Source organism: Oncorhynchus nerka, linkage group LG14, assembly GCF_034236695.1.
Source record: "Oncorhynchus nerka isolate Pitt River linkage group LG14, Oner_Uvic_2.0, whole genome shotgun sequence".
NCBI classification, from domain to species: domain Eukaryota; kingdom Metazoa; phylum Chordata; class Actinopteri; order Salmoniformes; family Salmonidae; genus Oncorhynchus; species Oncorhynchus nerka.
The window spans coordinates 53,391,243-53,401,801 of NC_088409.1; positions in this window are offsets into that span (position 1 = coordinate 53,391,243).

Sequence of the window (10,559 nt, forward strand, 5' to 3'; positions counted from 1 at the left end):
ATTTGAATTTGTGTACAAATACTGCAGATCTGAGGAATGTATAAATCACACAGAGAAAGATGGGCCGTTGCGCCTTTCTCTCTCTCTCTCTCTCTCTCTCTCTCTCTCTCTGTATCATACACACACACACACCACCTATATCCTTGTGTGTTATATGTCCTCTGGGAGTCTGTAGCCCTGCAGTAATGGCTGCCCATACCTGGCTATAGCTGACTTTCTTGTAGCCTGGGGCAACTGTTTAACAATTCCACTCTGAATACAATACTTTCACTCACAGCCTTTCACGCACACACCCACACACGAACACGCGTGTACACACACACACACACACACACACACACACACACACACACACACACACACACACACACACACTTTCTCTCTATATATATCACACCTCAAACAAACAAACACACACACACCCTGCTCATAGCATGCCTGTTTCAAAGCTCCTGTTCAGTAATGAATTTGCAGACCTTGGGAGGCTCATTCTGATACACTTCAGACACCATGGTAAGAAAGAAAAAAAACTATCCCTTCATCTCTCCCTCCTCCCCCATCTTTCTGTCTTTCACTTCCTCACTGTTCCGTTTCTCCGACCATGAAACACCACAGACGAAGGGTCAGCCCAGATCAACAGACTCTAAGGCTGAGTCCCAAATTGCACTCTATTCCCTATGTAGTGCTCTACTTTTGACTCAAGCCCTATGGGGGCCCTCATCCTCCACGTGAAACCAGAGATGTAAAAAACATGACTGTCTGTCTTGCTTTGGTGAGACTGAGGCCTGGATGGATAAGTGAATGTGTGTTCTTCTTCCTCTAGCTATCAAAGTGTCTTCCTCTTGAAAATACCTTATAGCTCTCCTTCCCTCACCCTCTTTCGCTATCTTTCTCCCTCTCTCTCTCCCTCCCTCCCTCCCTCCCTCCCTCTCTCCTTCTCTCTCTCTCTCTCTCTCTCTCAGTATATTTATATTTATTTCCAGTGTTTGACAAGAGACAGTTGTAAGGAGCAAGTCGGAGGGGAAACACAATCCACATATGAAGACATGCCAATCACTAGCCCCGGGATGTGAGGAGCGGAGCGCCAAGTGACTGGAGTGCTGCTGGATCCCCTCAAACGGCCATTTGAAAAGTGAATATATTTGTGTCACACTCATTTCACGTCTTGAAATGCTCTGAATGAGGGGCTCAGTAAACACTGCGAGGAGAGCCACTGAGGTTCTGAAAATACACTGTTTTTCTTGGTGATAAAAGACTGCGAGGTGCACCCATAAAACCACAAAGACACGTTGATATAGACGCACGCATACACAAACACAAGCACGCGCACACACACACACACACACACACACACACACACACACACACACACACACACACACACACACACACACACACACACACACACACTATAAATAACATTACTACGTGGATAGCCGCAAGACCATAGCGACCCTCTCCCTCGTGGCCCTCTGGGGGCCCTGTGGTGTCTCCATGTTGGCCCTGTAATAGCCCTGGTTGTAGTGGTGACTGTGACTGTGTGTGCATCCCAAATGGCAACCTTTTCCTTATATGGGAAATAGGGGGCCAGACTGTGTGTGTTTGGGAAGGCCCTGCATGGTGTCTTGTGTGAGCAGTTGGGTGCCAGGGAGACAGGTGAAAGGGCAATGGAATATGAGGGATGAGGCTCCAGACAACTTCCTCCCTGACCCAACACTCCAGGACCGTATCCCAAATGGCACCCTATTGCAGTGTTGGGGAAGCTACTCTGAAAATGTAGTTTGCCAAGCTACCAATTACTTCACATTGGAAGAAGGTAAGCTACACTAAAGCTACCCTATCATTTATTTAACTTAAGTTATTTTGAAAAAGTAGTTCACTACATCTAAACTACACTACTTGAGTGAGTGATTATCATACATATGTTAACCTGAAATAGATCACAAATTGCAAGAACAGATCACTTTGGGGTCACAACAGAATATGTCATTTAGCCTATTAAACACAAAAACAATGTTTTAAGTGAGAATTAAGGTCTGATGCCAAAAAATAAAGGAAATTATTGCCTACATAACCCATACTGAAAACAATACCTAGATTTGAAATTTAGCTCAAATACCACCAAGCTACTAATGTAATTAAATTCCTAGTTGAACTACATGTAGTTCACTACTCCCCAATATTCTTTACTCCCTATACAGTGCACCATGTTTGACAAGGGCCCAACATATAAACTACAGTTGAAGTCGGAAGTTTACATACACTTAAGTTGGAGTAATTAAAACTAGTTTTTTTCACCTCCCACGTGGCGCAGTGGTCTAAGTGGTCATTGCAGTACTAGCTGTGCCACCAGAGACTCTGGGTATGAGCCCAGGCTCTGTCGCAGCCGGCCGCAACCGGGAGGCCCATGGGGCGGCGCACAATTGGCCCAGCATCGTCTGGGATAGGGAGGGTTTGGCCGGCAAGGATATCCTTGTCTCATTGCGCACATGCGACGCCTGTGGCGGGCCGGGCGCAGTGCACGCTGACCAGGTTGCCATGTGTACGGTGTTTCCTCCGACACGTTGGTGCGGCTGGCTTCCGGGTTGGATGTGCATTGTGTCAAGAAGCAGTGCGGCTTGGTTGGGTTGTGTTTTGAAAGACGCATGGCTCTTGACCTTTGCCTCTCCCGAGTCCTTACGGGAGTTGCAGCGATGAGACAAGACTGTAACTACCAATTGGATACCATGAAATTGGGGAGAAAAAAGGGGTAAAAAAAAATATATGTTTTTCATCCACTCCACAAATTTCTTGTTAACAAACCACAGTTTTGGTACGTCGGTTAGGACATCTACTTTATGGACCACACAAAAACAAAGACAAAACAAAGGAACTAAGGTCAGAACGTGACAATATCCACAGTAAAATGAGTCCTATATAGACATAACCTGAAAGGCCGCTCAGCAAGGAAGAAGCCACTGCTCCAAAACCGGCATAAAAAAGCCAGACTACTGTTTGCAATTAATTGCACATGGGGACAAAAATCTTACTTTTTGGAGAAATGTCCTCTGTTCTGATGAAACAAAAATAGAAATGTTTGGCCATAATGACCATCGTTATATTTGGAGGAAAAAGGGGGAGGCTTGCAAGCCGAAGAACACCATCCCAACCGTGAGGCACGGGGTTGGCAGCATCATGTTGTGGGGGTGCTTTGCTGCAGGAGGGACTAGTGCACTTCACAAAATAGATGGCATCATGAGGACGGAAAATTACGTGGATATATTGAAGCAACATCTCAAGACATCAGTCAGGAAGTTAAAGCTTGGTCGCAAATGGGTCTTCCAAATGGACAATGACCCCAAGCATACTTCCAAAGTTGTGGCAAAATGGCTGAAGGACAACAAAGTCAAGGTATTGGAGTAGCCATCAGAAAGCCCTGACCTCAATCCCATTGAAAATTTGTGGGCAGAACTGAAAAAGCGTGTGTGAGCAAGGAGGCCTACAAACCTGTCCCAGCTCTGTCAGGAGGAATGGGCCAAAATTCACCCATCTTATTGAGGGAAGCTTGTGGAAGGCTACCCGAAACGTTTGACCCATGTTAAACAATTTAAAGGCAATGCTACCAAATACTAATTGAGTGTATGTAAACTTCTGACCCACTGGGAATGTGGTGAAAGAAATAAAAGCTGAAATAAATCATTCTCTCTACTATTATTCTGACATTTCACATTCTTAAAATAAAGTGGTGATCCTAACTGACCTAAAACAGGGAATTTTTACTGGGATTAAATGTCAGGAATTGTGAAAAACTGAGTTTAAATGTAAGGTGTATGTAAACTTCCGACTTCAACTGTACACATATACACTACCCTGGTCTAGTGCACAATATGGGTAATAGGGTGCCATTTGAGACATTGCCCGGTGCTTACTGCAGCAGGGCAGCCATACAGTTAGCACCAAGCGGTAATGGAGGAGGACATACAGCAAGCACTCCAATTAGCCTCTTCCATGGTGAACATGCACACTACACAGACAGCCTCTCTAACACACAGCACACTTAACCACATAGACATAGAGTGTCTTTCTGCCCTCTCTCCTTCATGGGGATGCACACCCACACACACTCTCTATCTCTCTCTCTCTCACACACACACACTTAGAAAGAGAGAATACCCATACAGAGGAGTGATGTACAGTTGTGTACAGTATATTTAAAACCCTCACTTCCTGAACCATCCTCTACAGATCCATTATGGCTCCATTACGAAACTTAATAGGTGTGTGTGTGTGTGTGTGTGTGTGTGTGTGTGTGTGTGTGTGTGTGTGTGTGTGTGTCCAGTGGAGGAGGACAAATGATCTGGGGGTGCGTGCTTGTGATTACCTACAGTGATGAGACAAATACAAATACAGGGACCTAGTAAGGTTTCACATTGTGGCGTACAGTCCCCATGTAGAAAAGAGGGGACACAAGAGGTCAACAGGAAATAGTGTGTGTGTGTGTGTGTGTGTGTGTGTGTGTGTGTGTGTGTGTGTGTGTGTGTGTGTGTGTGTGTGTGTGTGTGTGTGTGTGTGTTTCTTCCTTGACCTTGCTGGTGGAGGGTATTTTCCAGTCAGCAGAACGCTTTATCTCTGAGAGCAACAATCAATAAGGATAATTAATGATGCCTGCCGCAATGATAGCCTCAGCAGTCATTACCCGGCATTAATCCCTGCAGTCAGCAGCGGGTCAAGGCCAAACGAATCGCTCACCTGAGTGCGGGGCCGCAAATTAAAATAATCTACACATGGAACACACTGTCAGGCGTTTTCTGATGCATTTACCTCAGTCACACTTTAATTACGGCTGGCCCATTCCTCTAGCGTGTAGAGACGTCCCTTTAATATACAACACATAGACGTGTACGCATGCCCGTACACACGCACACCCGCATGCACACACACACACTTAGGAGGTTGGGGATTGGCAGAGAGAGCGACTGACACAACTACAGATGTAGCATCTTAATTTGACCATTCTTTTGTCGCTGAGAATTTTCCACCTAATAATACACATATCCCATTGCTGCAGGATTATTTTCCGGCTGTAGAAAAATGTCTCAAATTAAGATTTGACATCTGTAGCAATCTGGAGGATTTCATCTCACCTGCCGTTTTTTGCCCCCTTTCGCCCCTAACATAAATCACACGCTACACGTAAATTTAGATGAACACCGCCATCAAAAATGTGATTTAGAAGTAAATAGATTTGGGGTTCATGAGCTGCGAGATGGAGTGAATATGCGGTTGTGCGTGTGTACGTATTCAGTCCCTGGACAAAAAATATGAAAAATCACAAAGGATTAACGTAACAGGCAATGTTACGGTAACACTGGACCTTTATGACTATTTAAAGATTTGATCGATCCGTATTAGGGCACACATTAAGGCTTATTCTCTATTTTGCACCCTTCTAGGATTCACTATTTCTTCTCAAATAAGTTTAAACAAAACTTTTGGTGTACTCACATGTATTTGTTTGATTTAGAACTGCACAGGGCCAAGATAAACATTTATTACATTTTACATCATTACATTTAAGTCATTTAGCAGACGCTCTTATCCAGAGCGACTTATGTATTCCTTTACAGTTACTAGTTACCGGTCCAAAAACTGTAATCAGTTACATAACTTTTGGATTACCCAAACTCAGTAACGTAATCTCAGAACATACAGTTACTTTTGTATTACTTTCCCCTTAAGAGGCATTAGAAGAAGACAAAAATGTATGTTACCAATTGAACGACATCTATTGCAGGATAAATCTATGTTAACGTTTACATACTGTAGCTGGTCATACATGGATGTTAAATTTGACTTTATGGGTTGTTGTGTAGGCTTCTTCTAACCCATCGCTTTCTACAACATATAGTAATATAAATCAATTATATCTTTATATTAATATATATAATTTATAAGTCCAAAAATGGATGTAGCAACTACAGACTGCTCCTTTAAGTCTATCAAAAGTGTGCAAGTTTGAGCATGTGTCAATTAGGCCTTGGGATGTATATTTTTTTTATCAGCATTAGAATTGGAAAATTGGAAAAAATGCTCTACTTTTGTTCCATAGCCTGGGATATGCACAATTTTTCACTGGCTGTCCACTAGTTTCAAAAACAATGATTGATAGGCAGCTTAAACATATTGAATTCAACCATTATTGGGTTCAAATATACATTTAGATCTCTAAACAGCCATCTACAACAACCACAAATCCACAAGGCGCAAATAGCTAAATGAAAGAGCAGCAGTGTGATTCACATCAATGCGCTATGTAGATATCAATAATAAGTGATATCCGTATTGCCGTAGACTACACCACTGCTGTCATCCTTACCTCCAATTGTTTATTCAAGTTGGATAATCTTTGAATGCCGACAGCAGTCGCACCATTGGAGACATAGCTTGGACTGTAGCCTGTAAAAGCCCATTCCTGCTCTTTTGTCGCGATCCATCAAACACATTTGTTGTGTCATCATAGCCTTTTTTCATTGCTGATTTTGAATGTCATTGAGAAAGCAGAAGTGTCACAGATTTTTTTTTGCAAACATCCTTTCTGAATTTAAAAGTAATCCTTGAAGTAATCATCTAGTTTTTCAAAAGTATCTGTAATCTGATTACAATATTTTTGCTTGTAACAAAACGGATTACAGTTACCGTTTTTTTTTTTGTAATCCCTTACATGTAATGTAAGAGGCATCATGCGCCTTAGTGTTTTTGAGTACTGATGGCCAAATGTAATATCTAGGAATGTATACGGTCTTAAATGAACTACAGTATATGTTGAATGTTTTATCCCAGAAATGTATCAAATTATTGATGGGCATGAGGCCTATCATTTATATCACGAGGCATGAGCAGTTTAGGCTTACTGGTTCACGTCATTGCTCAATTTGTTGTCTCTTAAGTTTGGTGCAAAAACTGGTGATTTTAAGCAAGATGACAACATCCTGAAATGGCACATTGTGGCCATGTGTGCCATTCATTGGAACCTATTCAAATGAAGAAACGTATTCCTTATATATAAATATCATTGGGCATGAGCTCAGTGTTTTGTCCCTTTAGATGCCAAAACCCTTTATTTGAAGTGAGATGGCGACATCCTGGAATGACCAGGTCATATGCGCCATTCATTGGAATCCATTTAGTCTATATTGCTATTCTTTATATATCTATGTTGTGAACTGGCCTATAAGCTACCACGTGTTCAAATCGGAGAGCCTGCCCTGTCAAGACTGTTTATTTCCACAGTTTAAAGTTTGGAGAAGAAATTTGGTTTGACTCAATAATTCATGAGGGGACATTTTCATTTGTATTTAACTTAAGGGCGACATTTGAATTGTGAGATTTAATTTCCTGTAACATTGAAATTACTTTCTTACCTTGGCCAGCATTCAACACAGTAGAATAGCCAATGGGCCTGATATGAGATGTTAAAACAGAGGTTGCTTTCGCTGCCAAGGGAGAAGTGGAGAGAATCTGTAATAATGAAAATGCATTTATCCTGAACTGTTGTTGTTTTAACTCTTTCTCTAAAATGTTCTGTCTGTTAGGGAAATGGAGGTATGTGTGACGTCTGAATATGCCAGCGAAATGAAATATATACGTTTCACCTATCAAACATTTTCCAAACATGTAGGTAGGGTAGCCTGGGCGGCAGGGTAGCCTAGTGGTTAGAGTGTTGGGCCAGTAACCGAAAGGTTGCAAGTTCTGTGGCTGACAAGGTAAAAATCTGTCGTTCTGCTCCTGGACAAGGCAGTTAACCCACTGTTCCTAGGCCGTCATTGAAAATAAGAATTTGTTCTTAACTGACTTACGTAGTTAAATAAAGGAAAAATAAAATTAGATTTTCATTGATGGGAATGTCATACCGAGAAGGAGAAAATGCACGGCTTGGTGTGGATTGGCATGTATTAGTTATCCCAACTCCTACCCAAGATTATACGCTTAGCAATCTGTTTTATACCTCCATAAATTCAATTTGGATAAATAGAATAGGGGTACTAAGCATTCACTACCATTCTATCCAGTCCAGGAGTTGAACACAATGCACAAGGAGATTTGAGATCCTGAGCTTAACCTGTACATATTCTACCTCATCCAAGATATTATTTTATAAGAAAGATGGTACAATAAATCAGGAAAAGCATACAGGCTATTTTCCACACTCCAACTGTGCAATGTGATAAAATCTTTGTAGGCGTGTCAAACATAAACGCATGTTGAAGAGAAATGTGCGTTTGGCTTGTTTTTGAAATATTCCTCCAAAATGAGGTCGATAGAACAGGTCATTATGGGCCTCCCACCCCTGGGCCTCCCACACCTGGGCCTCCCCACCCCTGGGCCTCCCACCCCTGGGCCTCCCACCTCTGCGACTTTTTCATTAGATGAATTCTAGTCAACTCATCCGTACAATGTTTTATATGCTCACGTACAATAAACAGTGGCCATAATACCTGTGGAATATCACAGCCCTGCCATCTTTACCCAGAATGCAATCAGAATGCCATTTATTCTTAGATCACTTTCACATGACATCACCGGTTGATTTGGAACAGTAAATTAAACAGAGAGAAGTATAAATCTCCTCCCTCCTTTCCGCTTTTCTCCTCTCCTCTCCACCCTGCCCCCTTTCTCCTCCTACACACCCCCTCCCCATACACTACACTCAATCCACTGCACTGCCCCCTCCACACACACACAGACACGCACACACAGGCACACACAGGCACGCACACACACACACGCACACACACACATACACACACATACATACACACACACACACATACACACACACACAGGACATGATCTCCCCAACCAGAAAGAAATGGTGGACAAGCATAGGTTATACAGTATTTCTCAGAACAAGAATAGACTGACAAGTTTCAGAAGTAGGTCTTCGATTCTGGCCATTATGAGCCTGTAATCGAACCCACAAATGCTGATGCTCCAGATACTCATCTAGTCTAAAGAAGGCCAGTTTTATTGCTTTTTTTAATCATAACAACAGTTTTCAGCTGTGCTAACATAATTGCAAAAGGGTTTTCTAATGGTCAATTAGCCTTTTAATAAACTAGGATTAGCTAACACAACGGAACACAGGAGTGATGGTTGCTGATAATGGGCCTCTGTACGCCTATGTAGGTATTCCATTAAAAAAATCATCCGTTTCCAGCTACAATGGTCATTTACAACATTAACAATGTGTACACTGTATTTCTGATCAATTTGATGTTATTTTAATGCACAAAAGAAAAAATGCTTTTCTTTCAAACAAGGACATTTCTAAGTGACCCAAAACTTTTGAACGGTAGTGTATGCACCAATTATGTTCCACTACTGTATGTGACTGCAAAAAGGCCATCAGCGTCATCAATGCTGTAAACAATTGCACTTGTCTTTTCTTACTAGCACTGATTTAGCTGATAGCCGCTTTATTGAGGAAAGCTTTTCCTTGTAGTGACTGTGGTTGTCTTACCTTCCTTAGTTGAATGCACTGATTGTAAACTCTGGATAAGAGCATCTGCTAAATTACCAAAATGGTAACATAAAATGGAATGGATTTCGGTAGTGAAACAAGAGGTCCAGACATGCAAGCAGCATTTTTATATAAAAATTACCGGGTAAGTTTGACAGAGAACATATTCTATTTTACAGCAACAACCTGGGGAATTCTTTTGCCTCTACATCTGCAGGTCTTCTATAGACTCTCTTTAGCAGCTTAGTCTCTTTTCATTACAATTCCCTATCCAACCAGCCTAACCTACACATCACTGGGGGCACCAAAGACACTATTAGGGGAACCCCATGTTCCATCATTAAGTAATCAGCACTGCCTATAAACACACACGAATTCACACACGTTCTCGCACACATACACACACACCCACACACATACGCACATGGGCGCACGTGTGCTCACACACACAATCACACACATGTGCACGAACACACGCTCTCTCTCTCTCTCTCTCTCTCTCTCACACACACACACACACACACACAGTTCTGACAGAGACCAGCAGGGTGACAGCTGGAAACTCTCTCAGTGATCGTCCCTCCCCCTCTGCATCCCTGTCCCATGGGGGACAAGTGGAGCTCAGGCCCTATCCTTCATTCAGCCAGACAACTCAATCTACTCTGGGATATCTCTGTACGGAAGACTGCTAGTTGATGGAAGACTGGAGGAGGAGAGGAGAGTGTGTATGATTTTGGGGCTAAATGTTCAGTTATAGAGTCAAGAATGACTATAATATACACTATAAGAAAACTTGATATTTGAATGAAAGTCACTTCTAGATGTAAAACTGTCCATAACACTAGAGTCTTATTAAGAGGCTATTTAGCATAGAATTAAGTGTCTATGAATATTCACTCCAAATACATATGTATATTATTTGCATTCAGCTGTGCATCCTTCTTCATTTCAACTTCTTGTCTTCCCACCCTGTTGCTAACCAGATCCTGCCACTCAATTCCTTTTCCTCTATTTTCCGTCAAATAAGAAAATGGAAAATTACAAAAGATTAGTGACATGC